Source organism: Struthio camelus, chromosome 4 (genome assembly GCF_040807025.1).
Source record: "Struthio camelus isolate bStrCam1 chromosome 4, bStrCam1.hap1, whole genome shotgun sequence".
In the NCBI taxonomy this organism is placed as follows: domain Eukaryota; kingdom Metazoa; phylum Chordata; class Aves; order Struthioniformes; family Struthionidae; genus Struthio; species Struthio camelus.
Genome location: NC_090945.1, coordinates 9,000,668 through 9,023,532, shown reverse-complemented (window position 1 = coordinate 9,023,532; position 22,865 = coordinate 9,000,668). Strand labels below are relative to the sequence as shown.

The 22,865-nt window shown below is 42.5% G+C and overlaps 1 long non-coding RNA gene across 1 annotated transcript in view; it reads right to left on the bottom strand.

The window, feature by feature from the left end:
- Window positions 1-6,731, bottom strand: part of LOC138067117 (uncharacterized) — a 248,822-nt gene extending 242,091 nt beyond the window's left edge. The window contains exon 1 of the long non-coding RNA XR_011140783.1: window positions 6,585-6,731. This is a non-coding gene — a long non-coding RNA (uncharacterized lncRNA). The remainder of the gene's footprint in view (window positions 1-6,584) is intronic.
- Between the last annotated feature and the right edge of the window lie 16,134 nt (window positions 6,732-22,865).

Genomic DNA, 22,865 nt, shown 5'->3' with positions numbered 1-22,865 from the left:
GACTCGTTACCAAATGTGAAATCACAAACGCCAAGAGTTAGTTTTACTTTTTTTTTTTTTTGTATTTTTAAAATAAAGACAAGCAGTCAGAAAAAGGTGGGAACAACTGTCACATTCCATAGCCACAAAAGCCCGCAACCCAGCCCTTGTTAAGTAATGCATTCATGGGTTAAATACAATCAGGTCAGGAGCATGCTGTCACTTTACAACAGCTGACATCCTGGCCCCATGTATTCCGTACATGGATTTTGCGTGAATTGTTAAGAGCGAGGTTAACTGTGTCCTATACTGGTGCTCTGAAAGAACACAGCATACGTATAAACAAACGGCATACTTCTTGCAGCCACTTCACATTTGCCCTCGCTACTTGCCAAGCAAAGACACATGCTTAGGAGTAATTCTGCACATGCGGACAGAGAAAGATTTCAGATTCTAACTAAAAAACAAGGCTGCTCATGTGTCTCATTCTGATGTTATCAACATCCTTCTCTTTTTCCTTGTGGCTTATTTAGGCTTGCTTCGGCCTTGACATTAAGACCTCAGCCATATTTTGCAGGCTGAAGCAGTGAGCCAGAAGTCACATATGCAATTGGTTCATCTTATTTCTAGTAGTATGCACATACATTATATTGATAGCGTTTAGTAACAAAATGAGAACTGTTGATTAAGTTAGGAGGAAGACAGAAAGCTTACAAAGCAGCTACTATAACCTTTAGAGGTAATATTTGCTGTTGGTACAAAGCTTCGAAAGCTAGGGAGACTGACAAATCAAGTTTTGAGGAGAAGTGACTCATTTAAACCTTGCCCAAGTTGCTGCTGCTGCTTAAAAGTGCCCATGGCAAGAGCATGTATCTTAAAGGCAGCAAATAGCTTTCTTAAAGGTATCTTAAAGAAGGGTGCTATAGCTCTCAGATTGATCTGACGAGAAGATTATGAGAAACAGGTAACATACTATTAGTCAAGCCACTATGGGGAAAACCACGGAGTGGAGTGTGAGGTTATCACTGTAGTGCAGCACAGATACAGGAACCTAGCACTGATACAACAACTGCCTAAGACAACTGCAAGGACACTTTGCCTCCTCATACCTACGATACCCCTCTGTCTGCATACATCCAGTCACTGAAACAAACTCCAGAGGAAAAACCCAAAGCAAGGGAAACCAGAGAAACAGAAGAGGCAATCCAGAGCCGTAGACACAGTACTGACTACTATCCCCTCACCTATTTTTCTCTCATCTCTTTTGCTCATCTTCTTGAGACATTCTAGGCCTTTGCTTTAGTTTAAGGCATGAGACCAGCAGAAAAGTGACAAACTGTTAGTATGTCACATTTCTTCTTCTTCCCTTCCCTCCCCCGGCCCACTACCTTCCACCAAGCCGAGTGTTAGAGAAGGAAAGTTTCTGAAGTCTTTCTTTATTGGGCTGGGCCAGTCACAACTGTAAAAGGCCTTTCCTTTCTCCAATTTCCTTAAACATATCCTCACGCCTGATTATAGTAAACAACTCTAATAAAAGCCTCCAGACAAACCACAGCGGCTCCCTTCTCCTCACCCTAATTAGGTGTGGCAGTTCCATTAGATTAGCCAAGTAAAGCAGGAGACTAGTGACCAACATGTCATCTTTCTTCTCACTGCTAGATGCTTTACACTTCCTATTTGTGCTGCGTTGCTGAGGGTGAAGCTGAGAGACAGCATAAGAGGCTGAGAGAGACATAACCTGCCAAAAAATCAGAGGAAGGCCAATATTCAAAATAAGCATCGCTTTTCTGGCTTGAATAAAGAGAGCCAAAAACTAGTTCGCAAGAGCTAAAGTGTTATTTGGGAACTGCTTTCTCAAATGAGACATCCTGCCTACGTTCATCATGCTCAACTGCTTAGCATAAGAGCATAAGAGTTCCTGCAGCATGAACAGGGAAAGTAGCCTCACTAAGTGCTTTGGCAAACTGCAACAGAATTGAACTAGTGAAGCCTTCCCCTAGAGTTACGGTTAATCCTCCCCCCCTCACTCCCCCCCTCCCAAAAAAATAACTCGGAAAAGAAGAAAAGCCCTTACTGCTTACGAGCCTTTGATTTTGACTGGACATTAACTTCAACATTCCAGCACAATCCTTTGGCCAAAACAGAAGGTGGTCAAGGCAGTAATCTCTATTACAGGCAGTTACACTACAAAGGAAATCAGAGGTACCCATAGGACAAAACACAAGCACATACTTAACTGGCATCGACAGCTATTTATTTAATAAGGTGCAGTGCAACTCACACAAACAGCCCTTGGGGTTCTACAAGTACATATGCAGAGCCCGGAAAGGACAGTGTTTCACTTGAGTAGCTCATTTAAATGCCTGACTCTGAAGCTAATGCTCTTTTTCCTGCAAGAACTCTTTCATAACTCTTTCATGTTAGGTTCCGTTTTGTCATACCTTGATATAAAAAGCACCAGCACAAAACAGGGAAGCAGATTCACCCATGCCTCTCACTTCCTGTCTTCCTTTGAAGCCAACAGTAACACATCAGCTGCAGTAGTAGATTACGCAGACCTACTCAGCACTGCTTATTCCCCGCTCCCTGAACACTCCCATTTAAATGCTGGACCTCGGTTTTTCCTGCATTTAGGTGAAGCCAGCACCTTACAGTTTTAACACTTCACATTTATTGCCTAATTCCTCAAATTCAACAAATGTCCGTTCTTTGGCTTGAGGGAGCCAGAATGCCAGAACGTTTCAGTCTCTGGACACATCCCTCTGAAAAGGAAAACCAGTCACATTTCGCAGCAAGCCATAACCCCTTTGTTAGGGCTCAGGGCTTCAAGCCATCAGCTTTAAGGTCTGCCAGGTCACACAGGAGATGTGCCTCTAAAGGGACTGAATTAGAGGACCGAGTGGCTGTGCTCTGCAAATCGAGAACAGCACCCTCCAGTCTGTAAAAGCAACAGCTGGATGACAAAACACAACTGAGGACAAAGGGCAAACAATTCAAGGCACATAGACAAGGCTGTTCCTTTTCAAACCTTTTCATCTACATTGCTTGCCTCAGTGACACTTGCTTCTCCTTTAGAGTAGGCAAAGGAAGTGAACTTTTAAGAAAGACGAACTCCATCGAGTTTTCTCTTCTGTTTTCTATCCTTTCCTGAAATGGCCAGAACTGCATAGCCCATTCCAGCTGAGACCTGATCACTCTTTAATTCAAATCAATATTGTCAAGAAGAGAGGCGAGAAGTGTTCTGGATGTATACAATTCGTTCCTCTCGAGGTCGGCACCACACCGGATGATGGCTTGCCACAGGGGGAATTTAACAGCAATGAGTTACTTGGCTCAGAAACTAAGATGCCTAATGACTATGGCAAACGTACATTTTGCTCTGCCATCCCCCTTTATTCATTTCTTTTTATTGGGGTCAACCCTTCTCCAAGTTTGCTGCTAGAGAACTCTGTTCTTCCATGCTCACAGCTGCAGGCGGCCACTTCAAAAGAGGCTCCCTGAACAGCTAGTGCCTTCCTGCTGCTTCTCGCAGAACACAAGTATCACAGCACACACAACTAAGTTGCTCCTCTTTGTCTTCATACAACACCATCCATTCATTTCAGAAAGCTTTCTCCAAACCTTTGGCTGCCCTAAGATACATGTGTCACTCCTAAAGAGAACACCAATACTCTGCGAGGATGCAGGACAGGACAGAATCGTTCATGTTTTCTGAGGCTTTCGGATTTGGGTTCTGTTGTCTTTGTTATTATTGGCCTGCAGACTATCTTGCCCTTGTTTTTAAAATCCATGTGATGCACTGACTCTCAAACTCTTCACTTTTTTCCATGCAGGGACATTCTTTACCTAGCACTTGCTAACTTTTGGAGTAACCCACCAAAGTTCATGCGTTGATGCTGAACAGCCTCAGAGTCTGCTGGAAAAAACAGAAAGGCTAAAAGGCATACCTTCTTCATGACCTCCACTATAAGAGCTCAAGCCACAGCTAATGGTATTTAATGAAAAAATTAAGAGTAAAAAATAGCAATCAGTTTTTGTGTTTCAAAAGATTTAACAAACACTGAAATCCTGCATTTTCTTTTCCCTAATGATATTATAGTGAAAAGCGTTCTTTTTTTTCCTTTTTTAAATTGTCTGAAGATATTTTAGCAGAGGAGCAAGTGATTTACAGACACATACAGACCACGACATCAATTACTGTTGATACGGCATGGCATAGCTATTTTGCTTCCCCTTCAGATCGTAAGAACACCTATATGAACTAGCCCATAAAACCACTGGGAGAACTGAGACTCCGTTAACAAAGCAGACTCCTCACCACTATTTGAATAGCTATTCGAAGCACTTAAGTGCAAACAGACTTCACCAGGGCACAGATATTCCTTTCAGCCCATAGTTCTTCTGTTTGAAGGCAATAATCCAGATTAGCTTGGAGAAACATAAAAAAAGAGGCAGCAAGATGAAGGTGGGTTTAGCAGACAAAGGGCACACAAGCACATTTTATAGTGCTATGGGCAGATTGAGCAATTTACTCTTCTCAGTTGAGAAACTGATTTTAATTATTAAAATAGCTTTCTTGGAGAGGTGTAAAAATATTCAGCTGAACCAGATCCCCTCAACAGTGCAGCGGGGTCAGTTTAAGGACACCGCACCCAACCACTAGCATGCCCGAGACTGAAAACACACAGCCAGTAAAGCTAACCGCAATGCAACCGCTGCAAACTAGCGCAAACCACTTACAGCTGGCTTGTTTAGCCAAGTGCACTGCAGAAGCTATCTCACACTTCTCCTGGACTTGTCATTTGAACAACAAGTTGCTAAATGTTCACACAACCACTCAATGAAATAGAGAGCTCTTAATTTTACTAGATAACTAACTGTAAGAGGAATGATATAATGAAATACACAACTAAGTTATAAACTGACAACTTGAGGAAGCTCCAACTATAACCTTACCCTAGACACGCCAGAAATTATAGAACTCAAATACAACTGCAGTAATTTTAACAATGATGAGGGGGAGGGGGCGTATATTTTTTAAATATTCACTAGTGAGGCTGTATTTATAGAACCACCACCAACTGTCCATTTTTTCCCCTTATTTGTCCTTAAGATGCAGTACTAAGCACACTATTACTTACCATCCTGTCCAAACTGATCCCAAAAGAGCAAACTCACTAGGCAATTTATTACACTGAAAATGGGGCATAAAGCAACCTTCCATACGACCAAGGCTGTCAAAGACCTGGCTGATCCTTGCTATCCCACCATGTCATCTCTTAAATTTACTCAAGTCTAATTTTACAGGAGTTATGTTTTTCATCCTTTCATCCTACAGTCTTCCAGCTTACAATGACTTTATTCCTGGCCATTTTATACATGTTTCTTGTGCCCGTTCCACCTTCTACCTTAAACAGCTTGTCTCCCTTTTCGACATATCGATTAACAGCTGCCATCACAAGAGTCTAACCAAGCTAGTCTTTCCAGCCTGGTTTCAACAGATAGGCAATTCCATCCCCTCATTTTGCTTATGCCCCTTTTCTTCATCTGACCCAATATGCACTCTTCCTGAAGAAAGCTCAGCAGGACCGATGAAAACAATGTTTCCTCACCTTTATGAAAAAGAAAAAAAAAAAGGTAAGGGAACACAGTAAGAAATGGTACAGCTCGATTTTAGCCCTTTCCTGAACCTTTTCAATGGTTTTCACACTGCAATAGGCCTTGGCTCTGGAGCTGCTCAGTGCAAGAGGACCACATAAAGAGAAAATGAGTTTTCCATGGACTGGACACACACAAGCAAGAACACTACTTGCAATTTTTACCAACTTTTCCCTTCCTTTTTTTCCCCTCCCTCCCAATGTTTTTTTGATTATCAGAGCCAATTTAAGCCAATTACAGTAGATATCAGAAGCCCAATTAATTCTTGGGCACCTTAGGACATACAAGTGAACATTGTAAGATTTTCGAGAATCGCCTAAAGCAAGTTACATACCTGATTCCCTTGCACTTCAATAAGAGCTACATGTGCCATTCACTCTGATGCTATTAGCTCTGTTTGAACTGGAAAGTAAACAAGTATATGTATATATTTTTAATGTCATGGTATGGACAGAACATTCACAAGCATTTAAGTGGTTCAGGCACTGCAGAGGCACAGGAAGATCACTTCTCTGAGTGACACTGCAAGTGCGTAAGAAAACTCAGAGGAGTACCCAAAGGTTCCCAGTTCAAAGCCTTTTATCTTTCCTTCTGGATTAGCCACCTCTGCTTCTTCTTACTATGCTTACAGTATCCTTTGCCTTTTATCGCCTCTCAAATATATGCGGTCCATTTTAGTGTAAACCCCATAAACTCAAGGGGGCTCGTTTGGAAGCTTAGTCCAAGTCAGAGCCCTTATATCAAACCACCTCTGCACTCCCTCCTCTCAAGGAGCCTGAGGTAGGAAGGTTGATGCAAATCCGTCTGTGTGTTTGACAAACTCTCTAGGGAAGAGGAGTTACTCTAAAATCGTACAAGCATAATTACGATCAGAATCTGCAGTCACATCCTGTCCACATCATGCAGTCCACATTCATACAGCTTTCATATTATGTCTGACCACTGACCTTGACACGCCTTCAGAGTTTTGGGGTTTTTTCCCTTCCAAAATCTAATTCTCATGTTTCCAATCCCTTTAAGCCACTGCTGCTAGTGACCAAGTTCTGCTTGCTCCATCAATTGGGCAGTCACAGGCAAACATTTGGCCTATTTTCCTGCTGAGGAAGAAGGAAACCCGTATCAGGTAGTTCTTGTAACATGAGAATTTCTTAAGACTTCCACAAATGTTAAATTAGTGACTTTTGAGCTGAAGCCTAGCTTATCTTCTCTCTGGCCAAGAACAAACAAATACGTACAAAGCTCTTCAACGCACTGCAAATGATAGCAGAAGAAACACCAACGCATACATATCTTCTTCCTCTATTACAGCCTAACACAAGAAATATTTCATCAGCCACAGAGGAGTAGACAGATGTTACTCGAGTGAAGGGACCATCTTTCAAGGGCCAGTTGCAAAGTGGCACCATCATTTTGTCACACCAGATTTCCACTTAAGGCCAGGTTGGAAATCCTTAACAAAGGAACCTTCTGCAGATGGCAACATTTACACATTATGTATATCGCCTTTAGGGAACCTGAGAGGTTAGAGAGCATTCAGGATGCACCTGGCACCATCATCCATCATGTTATCAGCCAAGCAATAAAGTTCAAAAGTATCCCTACCTGGTGCTGCTTCAGTCAAGCTCTGTACTTAGCCAAGAGGTAGGAAGAATTATCTCATGCTCCACTCAGTCAACCAAGAAACCACGGTGACAACTTACAGCAAAAGCAGCGTCTTCCCTATCTCAAACAGAGCAACTTCCCCACTGCCTTGCTGGAGTGCTAAGTCCAGACGACCTTTATCTCATCTACCTCCCCAAAGACCTCATCCTTAGAGGAGGAAAGCACATCCCTTATTCAATAACCCTTATTGTTATTCTTCCATGAAAATAACCTGAGAAGTTGATCAAGTGTAATTGTGCTGTCTCCAGGAACAGTGTACACCTTAGACATGCATAGGAGATCCTGAAGCAGCTGGGGGTTTGTGGTCAACTGCTCTTCAGCACAGGACCTTTGAGTGAAAGAATAAGCTGCAGTTTCCAAATACAGGACAGTAGCGGAGCTCGTTACAGCTCAATCGCAAGGTAAGGGAAACAAAAAACACAAACAGAAGAATAGAAAATTCCTTCATGGGGTTGGTGCCGTAACAAGCTTTGTCAAATGCTGTAGCACTGAGCAGGTAATAGTGAACTTCTTAGTAAGGCTAAACACTACTATGCAGCCTTAGAAACAGGAGAAGTCAAAAGAAGGATTAGATTGAAGAAAAAGGTAGAGGTAGGGGGGAAAAAAAAAAGACACACTCTTCTCAAAAAAAGGTAATTAAATCAAGTGAAGAAGCATCAACATGGGATTGGGAGAAAGAGGAAGAGGCTACAAACGCAAACAGCAAGGAGAAGGGAACTTGGCATTACAAGTGCCAAAGACAAGATCCAGCAGAACAGCAACAAGCAGAGATCGATTCCAAAAGCTGAACTTTAGACAGAGAGTCATTTACTGATTTATCCATTAATGGAAAATCGCGTTCCCCTCCTCTACATTTCATGCATAGAAGTCCACGCCTACCTCCCAATGATTACATATGCTGAGGCCACCGGAGCGGCTGGTGGACCCAGTGCCGAGAGTCATGGGTATCGCTACAAACGTTCCAACAAGCTGTTTTTGCACCCAGCCCCAGCACGTTTTAGTTTCCAGTAGCACTGACCAGGGGTCTGACTGCATATCCCATGCCCTCTATCCCTGCATCCATGGCTAACACGCTTTCTCTGACCATCCCACACAGTGTAGGCAGATAGCTTCTGTCCTGCTCACTTGCATTATCAGAGATCCCCTTTCAAATTGGATTGCCTAACGATGACCCTAATCTAGCCGAGCAACAACGGGGGAACTTGAGATGAACGCAGGTACCTGCACTGACCGTGATCCGCAGAACTGCAGAGCTTCACTAGCAGCTTCTTCCTGCAATACCAAACCTGCAAGGTAGCAGAAGTTCTGTTAAGAGTCTCTCTTCCTCCTTCTTTCCGCAGGCCCAGGCAACAGGCTGTCATGTCCTTAGAGGAAGGAGTGGCAACTTGTCTTCCTCCCTAGTCCCTGAGCACCCACGTTCATTCACATCCAATTCTCTGGTAATGTTTCTGGTTCAAACTTCAAACTGATTATCTCACTGCAACCTGCTATGGAATCCACAACATCTCTACAAGTTGCCTGAGGCCCAGGCAACCATATTTAATTATTGCACCTACGGTTAAATAGCTTGCACGAATAAAACACAGCTTGCTTGAAGGCTTACTCTTATTATCACTTAAGGTCAGTACCTTAAAGCGGTACTGACGCAGTAAGGGTCAAGGAAAGCTACTGAATAGCAGTATTATGCCATGTTAAATTTAACAGCTGCATCATGCTATGGCTGTGTCAGAGGGTCTCCCCTTGCACCCCTAAAGGTCAGAGATGCAACAGTTTACAACAGCGGAAGATCACGGTCACATCTGCATCCACAGAATCCACTTATATACCAGAGAGCCCCTCGCTGCAAACCAAACCATTTCCCATACGCGTAAGATAGAAATGCATGTTTAGCATTACAGAAATGGATACTTATATGGCAAGTTTCCCCCCCCCACACACACATTTTTTGCTATCGAGTAAAACCATTCCGTAGGAGAAAGTTGGCAGCGCATTTGACACACACAATAGCAGTATCAAGGAAGTTTGAAGACAAGCAAGCGAAAACACCACCTAGGAGATCACTACATGCAAATGCAGCATGACCAGGCCCAAAAACTAGCTGTGGCATGGAAAAATTAAGTCTTCCATGTGACAGATACTGCTTCCTGTTAACTACTCAAGTCAAGCGATATCTGTTCCTGCTCACCTATGTCTTATTTCTGACTAGGTCAAAGCTAGAGCCTTACAACTACACAATAAAATACTGCCAGCCACAAACAGCACAGCCAACATATTCATGAATAGACACAGGCAAAAAAGCCAGCTACGCTCAGTGTGCTCCATTGCTCCCATGAAGCTGCATATCCAATGGCAGGATTAGCACACACACACATCCCCCCGCCACAGCTTTTGGTAATAAAAGCTCTCCATTTTTGGTCTTCTAAAACCTCTTCTCCCATCTCCTTGTTTTTCCTGCCCCCTCCTCCCACCCAGCCCATGCAGCAAAAGATTATTTATCTTTCCATCCTTCCTGCAAGCATGTGTTTGTGTTTATCCCTTTATTTTTAAATGTTATGGTTGCCCAACATCTGTCTCTGTGTGGTATAATCTTACTGATGAAATATTTCATGTTTTCCTTGAGCCCTCGTCAATATGTCTCCACGTTATCAGCTTAGCAGATGGACACGCAGAAGGAATAACCTCAGCTTACCTGGGTGATTTCTTTTTAAGTACATACTTACTGCACTCCAAGACAAGAATCATAGTAATTTTAGCAATGTAACACAATTTCTCTCTGTAACAAGCCATTTTTTCCCCCCTCTGTTATGACAACAATAATGCCTGCTTCTCCACAGTTTTCCCCTTCAAATCTCCATCTCCAAGCTCTTCACACTGGACAGCAGTATTCCCAATCCCATTTTATATATGGGGGAAGAAACAATTCACAAAGACATTAAAGCCATCTGGAAAGCCAGTGGCATAGCCAGAAACTGAAACCCATTCTCCCATGATAAACCTGTTCCCCTATACTAAACCACAGTTGAATGTCTGTCAACATAGTCCTCAGCCAGATGATTACTGTAATGCCCATTTTCACTACAGAGACTGAGTGGCATGCTTTTGCTGCTTAGTTAAGATCACCTAGTGAATTAATGTCACTGTTTGGAATAGTAATAGTCCTATAATTACATCCCTGTACTGTATGAACCACCACTGCCTTGGATTAAAATCCATGGCCCTTTTATAACCTTACCAAGCGGGTGTATCCCAACAAAGAATCAAAAGCCTACATGAGAGTCCATAAAAAGCGCAGAATAGTTTTCTGGAGCAGAAGTGGACTTAGGAACGGTTCTTAAACAAAACGAGGGGTGGCTCTGCATTTCGATCACAAAAAACTTCTCCTAGAAATCCAGAGCCTTCCAGAAAATGCCTTTATGGGGGTAGAGAAAGGGGAGAGGAATATGGTTATCTAGGTAGGAGAAGGGAGAAAGCAAAAAAAAAAACACCCTTTAAAAAAAGCAGATGCGTTTTTAAAATGTCAAACGGTACAGCATGCTTAGATCTGCTCACCTCCTCCTCAAAAATGTAGGAATCAACAGCAAAGAAGTGATTTATCCTGCCAGAAACTTCAGACAAGATATCCTCTACTGCTTTTTTGCAGTCAAAGTGTTTTCCTGTCTAGCGACAACATACAAGGCTCAAAGTTTAAACAGGACCAAGCAGAGTTCAGGGCCTTGAGCACATCAGTCCAGAAGGAAAGGAGGCAGCATTTACCAGAATCCAGCAAGACAGTCAGGCTTCCAAGGCTCAGCACCACAGATAGCAGGAAGTTTCACAAGCTCAAAGGAAAAGAAGGCTGAAAACGCCTTCATGTCCTTCTCCATGACTTCAAATACCTTTCCCATACCTGCAGATGCAAAGCATTCTTCTGGGAGAGTCCTTCACAGCCCTGGTCAGTGGGCTTCCCCAGACCCCTCAAATACAGGTTCCATAACCTACTGTTCTGGTCTATCCTTCAAGCGGCACAGCCCTGCAAACAGATCCTGTCCTGGCACTGAGGACACTTTTAACACTGAGTGTTGCAAGACACTCTACCCTCCAGCGGTTTTAAGTTCTCGGAAAGCTCGTGTATGCCACCTCAAGTATTCAGTCTTAAGTAAGGAGAGCTAAAGGTAACGGCCAAGGCAAGAGCAGGACATTAACCAAGAGATTAGAAGGATCTTCATACCATTAACCAAGACTGCAAGAGCTGGGCCTAAGACTGCAAGAGCTGGGCCTGTTCAGCCTGGAGAAGAGAAGACTGAGAGGCGATCTCATCAACGTGTACAAGTATCTGAAGGGAGGGTGTCAAGAGGATGAGGCCAGTCTCTTCTCCATGGTGCCCAGCGACAGGACAAGAGGCAATGGGCACAAACTGAACCACAGGAAGTTCCATCTGAACCTGAGAAAAAACTTCTTCACTGTGAGGGTGACAGAGTACTGCAGCAGGTTGCCCAGAGAGGTGGTGGAGTCTCCTTCCCTGGAGATATTCAAAACCCATCTGGATGTGATCCTGGGCAATATGCTCTAGGTGACCCTGCTTGAACAGGGAGGTTGGACTAGATGATCTCCAGAGGTCCCATCCAACCTAAACGATTCTGTGATTCTGTAACACAACAATTAGAATCCCTCTCCCCTTCCTCCCCACCAGGTGCTAACTGATGCAGCAGTCACAGATACAAAGTTTCTTTTTAAGCTTCAGGAAAAAAAAGAAAAGCCCATCAACAGTAATCTGTCTCTAGACCGTTTTCATGCTCTGTAGTCTCCTTTGCATTTGTTCTCTGCTACCTGATAAAAAGCTCAGATTTCTTCACATTTTTAAGTTAACTCCCACCTCAGGATTCTCAAGAAGCAAAGATACCTCAATCTAAATCTATTTCCAAACCCAACTTAGGTTTAGCTTGCTCTCAGGTAATTACACATTGCTCAAGTCACAGCACATGCATCTTCTTCAGTGGCCACATTCCTCGGCTAACAGCCGCCAGTACCAGCTTGCTTTGTCCTACTGTTCTCCTACCTTCAGGCTGCTTGCTCAAGGAGTATACAATACGCTTGGCCTGCTTCTTTCTGTTGTTCTTTAAGGGCATCAGTGGTGTATTAGTTATTCAAGCTTTGTGCACTGAGGAAAATGCCACAGAAACGCCTCTGCAAATTCCAGCGTGCCAGTAAGTTGTAGGAAGTACACTTCCCCATGTTCAGGGCACACTGGAACAATCCTAAGCACTAGTGAAATCAGTTGGTGCTTTGTTACTGACTTGCATCAAACCAGGACTTCCTGCCTCGTGTGCTAAATGTGCAAAAAAACAATCAGTGAGCTCAGGACAGGGTCCTTGATTGCTTGGAACTCTTCATACGACCTGCCTGAGATTCAAAAGAAACTACAGGAAATTCCTCCTAAGCCTTGTCAATGACACCTATACAGTACACAGTTATTTAAATAGACTTGCCTGTTGGTGCAAGTCCTGAGGCATCCCCTTGCACACTTTTGAAAATTTCAGCTGACATCCAGAGAGCTCACTCTAAACCCCATTAAGAATTCTCCAGCTCCTTCTACAAGGTGACTTCCAAAACTCAGAGGCAGATCAGCTCCAGCTACACAAAATGACCCACCATTTTGTCAGAAATCAAAGGGTTAATATCCCCCTCCCCCTCACACACTAATAGCCCTTTTCCCACACTCATGTCATATTTTGGAGATTTTTCCTTCCCATTTAAAATAAACCTCCCAATGTTTATAAAAAGCAAAGCAGTTTCCTTAAGACTTTCTCAGCATTCATGTGTTCAACTCCCAGAAGTCCTCCTCCTATTTTGGTACAGCCACATTTTGTGTCAGTCCTCCAGGGTAACTGGAAATACTTGACCGTGGCATTACACAACTAGATCGCTACCGTATTTGACAAATAAAAGGCGGGAAGTGGTAAAGAAAGGAGACTTATCCCTCTTTCCTACAGCACAGAAGTACTGCTCTGCCTACCGGGTAAGAAAGCGAGCAATAACCTCCGAGAAATCATTTTGACCCTTATTTATTGACTAGTGTGGTAGTTAACAGCCTCAAGCAAAGCCTACTGCCATTAAGGCTTGGGAGAGGGAAAAGAGCTATTAATTCTATTCAGCTGAATAGTGTGTTTGGGCCAAGTCACCAAAAACGCATCAGCTGATTCCAATTCCTTGCCTTCATATAACATTCACAGAAATAAAATACAAATACTGTAAAGTGGAACAGAGCAGTTACACTGAGCAGCACATGTAGCCCACCACTGCAGGTTAGCCTCCCTAAAGCAGCCTCCACTCACGTCAATGCCATGGCTTCTTTACGCTAGGGCTGCAAGCAAAAGGGGATCAAAGCAGGCACAAACGCAAACAGGAAAGCAGCCCTAAAACCATTCAGGGAATCCACTGCTTTGCTCAAGGACTCTTCGACAGCGCTAACACGGTATAACAGGAGTCGTCAAGTAAGGAAGAACTGAGTCGGGCATAAAGAATACTCAGCCTAACACAGAGAGTTATTACTGAACCAAAGGTATTTGTTGTACGTTAGGGTTTGCTCTTTGGGTTGGGGGCAGGGAGCCTTTTTATTTATTTGGTTTATAATCCTATCTGAATAAAGGTAAACACATAGGGATTATAAATGAAATAAATCTGAAGCAGAATAGAATGGGGGTGGTAAAAAAAATCTCAAGAGGGTCAGGAGATAATGAAGATTATACCTCAATATTGGGATTATGATGTTAGTTCTTTATTTCAATAAAACTGGATAGAGATCTTTTATATCAGGGACAGAGCTTAGCTGTAAGGACAAAGTAATCTTCTGGGAATTATGCATAGAGGCTCGACATCATTTTTATTGGATGGCTGATGAACTGGAAAACTCCAGGATAGCCTGGTTTTAATTTGTAATCTTAATTTTCATATAAATCGGTACAGTTGGAGAAAGGGGGGCAGACGCAGAGGGACTCTGATGCTGTGCTAATATTGCAGCATTAAGACAGCACATGCATTAAGGCTACAACTGTAACTCATCTAGTATCTGATCCTGTCTTTTTGTCTATCCATCTGTCTCCCATCTTTGCATCTATCATTAAAGAAAAAAAAAAAATACACCACCACCACCACACACTCAGCAACCACCCAAGACAGCATTAATGTAATGTTACATCTGCCTTGCCCAAGAACTACCTACGATAAATCTTCAAATGGCAGGTTGCTCACCAGGAGGCAGTGGTGTGAAGAAACATGATCCAGACAAGCCTCATGCTTTGGGATTAACTCCATCCTGTCCCTCTGGTCTGCAATAAACTGTCATGGTTCAATGACGGCTAATATTCTGTTTGCAGCTGTGAATATGGGGTCACCTAAACAAAAGTCCCAAGCCCTACTTTGGCACCTGGGCAGTACGGCCCTGAGTGTCAGAAATGCGAGTATCCACAACTCCTGTTACTAGCCTGTTGGGGAGGGATGAGGGAAGATATGCAAGAATCTTAAACCTCGGGCAAGATGTTACACATATTTCCGTAAACCTGCGGCAACTTTCTCTTCAGTCCCAGAAATTTCAGCTCTGCAGCATTCCAGCGCTTCAAAGCCCCTCTGCACACAGCAACCGAAAATGACAGGTTCAGCTTGAACTTCTGTGCCCAAATTGCAATATCACATATTGTACAGAGGCAATCCCTGCCTCAACAGCTGATGGCCTTAATAAACAACACATAGAAGATAACAGGAGAGGCACCAAAAGGCAATGAGTCTTGTCTGAGGTCATGCAACCAGGTGCTTGCCACTTAAGAGTCCATGGGCTGCTCTACGAACTCCCAAGTCAAATCCCTGTTCTCTCAGTCATACTGTCTGCATCCACAAGTTTAACAAGTACTCCTCAATGTAATGCAACCATAACAGCAACGCACAGAAACTGAAAGTCTGTCCCCCACATGTAGCATTTTGTCTCTGCCTTAATTCATTAGAAATAATTTGTCAAAGCTGTTTCTTCCTGCATTTTTTCCAGTTCTTCCGTCTATCTCTACCACCTCCTACTTCGGGAGTAGGAGAGGAAACTTAGAATACAACACAAACTTGAGATGGGAATCAAAACAGAGCAGTGGTGGCCCCACAATCACAGAAGAAAAGCACACCGGTCTTCTAAACACTTCTGTCACACAGGGATTATCTGTTCCAAAGAGCAAAGCATTGTTTACATAAATAAGCGTCCCGAGTTGGATAACCATCAGGAATGAATAACTGCTGGGGAACTAATACATTAAATCAGTCCTCCAAGTAAGAAACGGATTGCAATATCCACGCTGTCCCCCAGCCTCCCATAACATCCCTCTATCTCTTAAGTCACAAAACACACAACTTGATAGAACAGCTGCTTTCATAAGGGCAACAACAACGAAAGAAGCTCTCAGAATTCCTTGGCACTTGAGCATCAAAACAAGATTTCCAGAGGGAAAATGGAAGTGTCAAAAAGATTTATATTTACCTATGCAGATGTCCTGCAATCCCAGCCTCTAAAATAAACTATATTCGCACTAAGGGAGAGAAGAAAAAGACCCCAACTTATCATCCTTTCAAAAATATATAGCTACTATAAAATGGAGAGAATGGGCAGAGCTATTTTTAAAGATCTGCCTGACACCCAAGTGGAGAGAGAGAATGACAAGAAAAAGTCTGATCCACTCAGACATAATCTTTTAGTGCAGATTTATTTATTTTATTAGTGTCAGGAATGTCTTAAACCAGTTCCAGCTCCTGCTTTTGTTTCTGAGATAACATTGCAACATGCTGACAGAAATACTGCGCATACAAGCTAAAGAAAGGGCTAACGTCCCTTTCCTTGTTGCACCGCTTCCTCTACCCCAAGCATATACCTCTCCCCTCAAGTGCTTCCCCCTTCTCAGGGGAATCCTCCACTCCGGGAGGAGCAGCAAGTCACTAAAAGGAATTAGTATGAGCATCAGTACCAGTCACTGCTTTGCAATGAACCATCAGTTAAGCCTGGGGAGGGTGTGGTGAATCATGCCAGACCATAGCACTTCCTCAAAACAGAAGAAAAAGAGGTGAGAGATGACACGTTCTTTTGGTCTTCCAAAAAGCCTCCAACTTCCCCATAAAACCTTCCAGGAAAATTCTGCAGTTGTGAACACAAGACAGACCTTTTGGCTGTGGGTTAGACAGAGGGAGGGGGCAGTGTGAGATTAGGATCAAATGGTCAATTAATATAATGCCAGAAGATTAACAAGAAGGTGCCCCAAGACACTAAGACCAGAGTTATTTGCAATCATTAGTGACAATTTAGGAAAGGGGTTTGGGGAAAAAAAAAAAAAAAAGAGGGGAGATCCTCTGCAGATATACCAAATCATCTGCATTAGTCAAATCTAGAGAAGAGCGTAAGGAACATAAGAAAGATGCCTAAGGGAGAGAAGAACTTCAGCAGTGAGAGAGAGAAAGGTAGGAAGCACTGGAAGAAATAATGGAAAAACTCCTGTGCCAAGTTCTATGCAGAGAACATCGCAAATCTGAAAAGCCAGGATGTTATTTTGAACAACTGGATAACACTTGTCTTGTGTGCCACAGCAATCATATCAGTACAAATAAAGGAGAACAGGAAGTGTTAAAATATGGAAGGCATAAAAGGATAAACACATCACGACCAATTTACATATATAAAATACATGGGAGACCAAAATAATAAAGGGATTCTCATATGGACTTGAGCTACTCAGACTCATCCTGTCCTTAAAAAGTTACAGAAAATTCTTTCCAGATACAAACACTGCAAATAATCACAGGTTCGCTGTTAAGGGCTTGGGTTTGTTTTTTTCCTATGATTACAGATCATCATTTAAGTGATATACAAACACATAACAGGGAAATCTAGCCAAATAAATGGGACCACTTTCCATGAAGAGAGGGTTATGCCCAATAACACTGAAAGGCAACCAGGTTATATGTGTAAAACAAAATCCTTTTTCATATTATTTTCTATTTATCCTTAAAATTCATTGCAGCCTACACTGGTATTTATGAAGAAGCATGACAGTAATGCATTATCAGTCTATGACAGTTACCATTAACTATTTTTAAATTTTGACATTTAAAAATGCGTCTATACCATCATGAGTCTAGAAAATTCACGCTGGCTTCTATGGCTCATATCCTTCGCTTTCTGTCATTTTGCAGTTGTCTAGTCAGGAATTCCCCCCCCCCCCCCCCTTTTCACTTATATCTTACAGTATCTGGTTTGCCACTGGTATGTGGCATCAAGAACATACAGGATTACCATATCATTCAATGTAACATTCTTAGGTACTACCTTCATGGCTACGAGAGTGTAAAGAACGCATGACACTTTCAAGACATGGATTTTACAGCCCTGCTATCACCACAGGCGCAAGGATCACTGGTGATTTTAACTTAACAAGTTGGAAAAAAAATACATCTTCAACTAAAAAAGCAAGCAGTGAAATGCAAGAGGAGAAAAAGGATTCCTTCCAATATGATTACTGGTCCCTGTCATCTGGAGTCTACAAGTAAAAGCTGAACAATGGTGGGAAACGATGGATTTTTCTATCAGCTTTATGCACTATGAGAACCTCTCTGTGTTCCTGTTGCTTTTAACAACTTGCTAAAAAAAAAAAAATTACTAAATTCAGGAAATATCCAGTAGAAATTTCTCCTGGCTTCTCTCTGCTTGCACCTCTTCTCACTGGCCCATCACATTGTTTACAAGCTGTGACCAGGACCTGAAATACATCCTTGGTGACAGCCAAGAGCCAAAGGGACCCAGCACATCTTTCAGCAAGAAAGCAAATCAAGTACTGGCATGAAGCCCCGGACCATGCCCTGGGGACAGATGGTACACTACCTGGTGGAGCAGAATACAGGCTTTTCTGGGTCACGTGAACTCTTCTCCTTGCAACCAAGCTGGGAAGTTTTCCTTAATATATTCGAACTCTTCAGAAAGCAAGTTCAGGGAGAAAAAAAGCAGACCTTCCATTCATATACTTCTGGAAACAGATTGCAAGAAACACAAGAGTCAGATGCCTGGATACATCTTTTCTATGGCATAGGACAGAGCAATCTAACCCCTATGCAGCTACTGAGAAATGCATGATTTCTTACTCAGCTAAGAGCTTTTCCAGCACATGTACACCATACCATGCCAAAGAGAGTCCTTTCCGTGACCGAGTCTTCCAGGGATTGTCACAAATCGGAGAATGCCACAGTCATCAGAAAGAGAGATAAAGGCCATAAGAATAAGCCACCCGGGCAGCAATGGTGGTCAAATGCAAGCGGAGGAGCCACAACTGCACCTCAAACACTAGTAAAAATAGCATATGTCGTCCAACTCGGTGGTGCTCACTGAAGTTTTAAACAATTCACATGCTGAAGCCCCTCCACAACTGCGTGCACAAAGAAAGTGTACTGGTCCTTAAGGATTTAATATTATGCAGAATTTCTCAGCCTTACTGAAGAGAACCCCTGTGTTTTAGCACCTCTGCTTTCAGTTTTACTCTGAGTAATGGAGAAAGCAAGTCACAACCAACCTGGAAATCTTTACCCAGTACTTTAACATCTCCTAAATAAATAAGGGAGCGCAGGGAGAAGAAGGGAGGAACCACCACACCTCCAACAGTTCTTTGTCATATATTCACACACACAAAAAAAAAATCTGCAAATAACCAGCTCTCACTTGAAGAGAAATACCATTGTTCTTAGGCACAAAGAACAGCTATTCCCCAAACATCCTTGTAAACAGAAACCCACCATCAGTGTCAATGGCAAAGAAATTGGAGTATGAATGTCGCTGAACAAAGATTCTGTGGTAAGTAACCAGGTACCTTAATGAGCGTCACAGAGCAGCTTGTCAATATTTATGCCCATCCATCCTTTACCCTTAAAGTAAAGGGAGGACAGGGTTTTCCTGATACAATTTCCAACACAAAAACACGGATACAAGCTTTATTCTGTTTCTTTAAGACTTCTTGTGCAATACTACACAATACAATACATCCTTCTTATGCCTTTCTCTCAGCTCAACCTATGTCTTAGGCTCACAGTGCTTTGCACAGAATCTGGCTCACTCTACAGTGCTTTCCCTTTTTGCCTTTGTTAGCTTTGGGCAGCGTTTCCATGAAATAAAGAGCAAAGAAGTCAATATAAATTAGTATTTCTCATGCCAGATCTTATGATGCAGGTTGTATGATTTGCTAACCATGGTTACATGAATATTATCACAAGTTTGGTTACCTCATAGGTTTCCCCTGTACCTTTTCTCCTAACCACTAGAGTCTTCTGTCAGACTTCTGTCATGAAGTCTTACTATGCCACAGTCTCAATTACAGAAGCAGTCAGAATTACAGTGCACTGCTAGCTGTCTCCTCTTGCTTTTAACTTCCTGTTAAGTTCCTATCAATTGCAAGGAGAAGTGACTAAAAGCTCCTTTGGCTTCCAGCTGTCACCTTCCCTCCTTACGCCATTTTTTCTTGCAATTTTTTTTTTTCTTTTCTTTTTTCAGGCTTGTTCATCCCAAATGCACTTAGTTAAAAGCTTTTCTATTGCCTCTCAGGGCAAAGACTTAAGTACTAAGTAGCCTTCCCACTGTTCCTGCCTAATCTTCCTATTTACCAACCTGGAGATTCCTCAGCTTTACTTATCTTTCCTGAGAGCAAAGCAAGAGAGAGTTGAACTACTAGACCATTGCCATTTGGAATTTCTGGTCTGTCTTTACACATTATGCTCCCACTCAGTCAAGGTTGTATCAAGTATCACAACATATTGCCGCAACAGGCACTTACTTTCATTCTCTCCTCAAATATTTAATGGAGTCATTTTTTTCCCCAGCATGGAGAAGTGTAGCTCCTTTCTCTTCTCCTAGACTTCAGGCTACAAAAATGGCTTTAGGCTTTACCTATGGTTGGCAATGCTATCCTGATGACAGTTTTGAGATGAAAAATACTATACCCAGGAAACACCCCTTTTCTCAACAGGCTGATCACCAGGTACAGCAACTTTTCTTACTGCTGTGCAAAGCAGAGCATCTTGATCTTGAAGGTAGGACCGCACTTCGTTTTCTTTGTATGTGTTAACAGAACAAAGTCCTCCCTGAATAATGATAGTTTTCCCATGGTCTAAAAGGGTAAGCAAGCAGGAACAAGACCCAGCCATCCCATATCCCATGTTCTCTAGACTCTACCATTTCTCCAAAATGGTTTCATTAGCCTTAAAATTAAAATAAATACCTCTACACTATTTCTTCTCTCCCTACTCAGAGATAGGGGTGAGAAGCAGGAAAAAAAAATTTACCATGGCTTTTATACAGATAGATTTAAATCTAAGTTAAACATATACATACACACACGCATGTACTTACGTATTTTAAATAACACACATATAAAATTGTATTGTGGTTAACATGGTCTTCTGGAAGAGCTACTCCTACCCAGATGTACTCAAAATCACGGCCTGAATCACCCTGCCATGGAAGACAGGCATCGCTGTATCTCTACACCCAGAGAAACTTTCAGTAGTAGTAGTAGTATGTAACACCGCCCCTCCCCCCCGCCACAAGACAACTTGTCTTCACACGTGGTTTAGGGAGTTGTATTTCTTGCAACGTGGCATCAAAGTGGAAAAAAAACATGAAATGGCTTGCAAAAAAACAGCCTCTTAGTATTACTGGCTGAGCCCAGCTTCAGCTCAGGCCTTGATCGGGGGCTTTCAATTAGACAAGAGAGTCACTAAGTCAAGAGGAGGCCGATCCCATCCTAAACAGAGCGATATACGTCAAGTCACAGACACAGATACAGCATTGTTACCTTCCGATATTCACGGACACAGGAAACAAATTGCTGGTTGCTGTCAACCATTTGGCTAGTCCAAAAGGAAATTCAGAAGTGTTCGAGTATCTCGGCTGTCTTACTGAGACTAAGCCATGCACTGTGAATCAGCACTAAAAAAATTTTTTTCTATCCACTGTATTACCCACTTTCCTGCTCTGTTAATATACTGCCTAAGAAATTGCTTCATATTTGCTTCCTTCCAAGCAAGGAGAGGGACAGCTAGAAAAGAATATAAACACCCGTCCAATCTCCGTACGGTATCTTTTTAATCAAGAATCACAGGATAATCCTAGCTTTCGAAATATAATCATCATAGAACATTTTATATACTAAAGTCATTCAGGAACTGGACATGAAAATATATAATCCTGTAAAGCTACAGAGATTTCTGATCAAAGTATAGCAGGTAAATCAAACCTGAAATGAAAGGATTAGAAAAGAAAGGTTACTGTAATATTCTTTCCTGTTAAGTAACAGGGAAGCAGATTTCACTGAATCTTGCTCTGTAATTCCCATCTGGAAAAGCAGTGTTGGAGGAATGAATACGTTTGAACAAAAGCCTTTTATGACATCTGTAAAGTCAAAAACAACAATTGCAGACCATCGTAACCCCCTACCCAGCAGCAGGTGCTTGGCATACCATCACAGCGGTGCTGATCAAAGCCAGGTATTTCAGATAGGCAAACTGATGTGATAAAATTTTTCTCTTTTCCCAGCATTCCTTGTCACATTCCAGTTTCTCTTTAACCCAGCTTACAGACAGGGTAAGTAGACAGAAGAAGGGGACTTCTTCCTTTTCTGCGTAAATGCTTTGCTGTATCTGGCCACCCACCAGCTTTATCTATTATTAATGCACATCATTACACACTGACATTATTGCCTGTGGCACTTAACAGACAAATGAAAGAATAAGTTGCTGCTCTGAGATACTTATAAGATGACTCAGTTCCACTCCCTCCTCCTCCCTTATAGGACAAGGGCTTTTTTTTTTTTTTTTTTTTTTAAAAAGGAAAAGTTGCAAATCATCTAGTTGTGCTAGATCCCACTGGAACCAATAGAATACTTGGGAACGCAGCGCGTAGTAAACACCCTCCTAGCTCTGAGGCATCAAAGGACAGCAAAATCAAAAGATGCATCTGTTCTTTACAAGTGACCTAACACTCCCCAAAGCCAAGCAAACACCTTTTACACATTTCAAAAGGGTCCAGAGTCTTCCCATAGGGTCAGCTCACATCACACAGCAGCCAAGGGAATTCTACCCCAGTACGTGCAAAGAACATGCAGAAGGCAGAAATCACTTTCCCTCCTCGACCCTAAAAAGCTCAAGTGCCAAATGAGTTGTCCAGATCAGAGCTTCCCCTCTGTGGAAACCTGAATAAAATCATATGCAGCAATGCACTTCAACCCTGCAATTGCCCTTAACGTGGCCTCATAGGTGCTAACTAGGCTCAACAGAACCTTGTTTTTCAACTCTTAAAAAAAGCAGCTCAACCTCTTCCTCACTCCCTCCTTCCCTGCAACGATGTACTGAAGGGGAACTATCCTTGTCCATCTTCCCATTTGGGACTTAGGGATATCCTTGCAGCTTTGCCGCACCAAGCTTCTATCCCCATCTGCACTTGGAAGGTGGGCAACAACCACTCTGGCTCTAAGCTTTAGATTGTCTGCCTCTTTACCCCTTTTATAATCGTTCCTGAGCGTGGCCTTTTGAAG